Source organism: Nicotiana attenuata, unplaced genomic scaffold (genome assembly GCF_001879085.1).
Source record: "Nicotiana attenuata strain UT unplaced genomic scaffold, NIATTr2, whole genome shotgun sequence".
In the NCBI taxonomy this organism is placed as follows: Eukaryota; Viridiplantae; Streptophyta; class Magnoliopsida; order Solanales; family Solanaceae; genus Nicotiana; species Nicotiana attenuata.
In genome coordinates, this window is record NW_017674154.1 from 1 (window position 1) to 753 (window position 753).

Below are 753 nucleotides of genomic sequence, written 5' to 3' on the forward strand. Positions count from 1 at the left end.
GTATATTAGCAATAAAACCCGATTCTCTTTCTCAAGTCAAAATGTATTTTCACAAAGGCGAAATACATAAATGAGCCCATCCAAGTTGTCCACAACGGTCATTTGAACACCTCAATAGACCTATTTATCAAGTAGACACCTCAAGTGTATGTTAAGTAAATCAAATAGACACCCCGGTACAGCATACCAGATGCGTGAGTTACACTTGCCAAATGAGCCAATCAATGAATGACACGTGTAATTTGTAATTAAAACTTAACACAAATTAACCAAAAAAACAAAATAAATTTAAAGATCAGTTCTTTCTTTTTCTAATTTATTTTCTCTTTCTTTTTTTCTCCTCTCTCATCGACCTCCCCTCTTCCCAAAACCTACCCTAGAAAAACTGAACTAGTAAAATAAAACGGTGTTTAAGGTGCCGCTCGGCACATACCACAACAATTCTCGAAGCTAACAAAATTCTCCCAAACCCGGAAACTTACAAATCACAAGCTAAGGGATACATGAGAGGCTCTGCCTCAAGAATGTCTATACAAAGGAGAAATACTGAAGGAGCTATACTTATTACAGAAAGCTGGAAAGGGACTCCTCGGCCTGCGGATGTAGCAGATATACCTCGAAGTCTCTACCGATACGCCTCCTTCCAAGGCTGACAGAACTGAATGGGAGTACCTGCGTCTGCACCACAAAAATGTGCAGAAGAGTAGCATGAGCACACTACGGCGGTGCCCAGTAGTATCAAGACTAACCTCG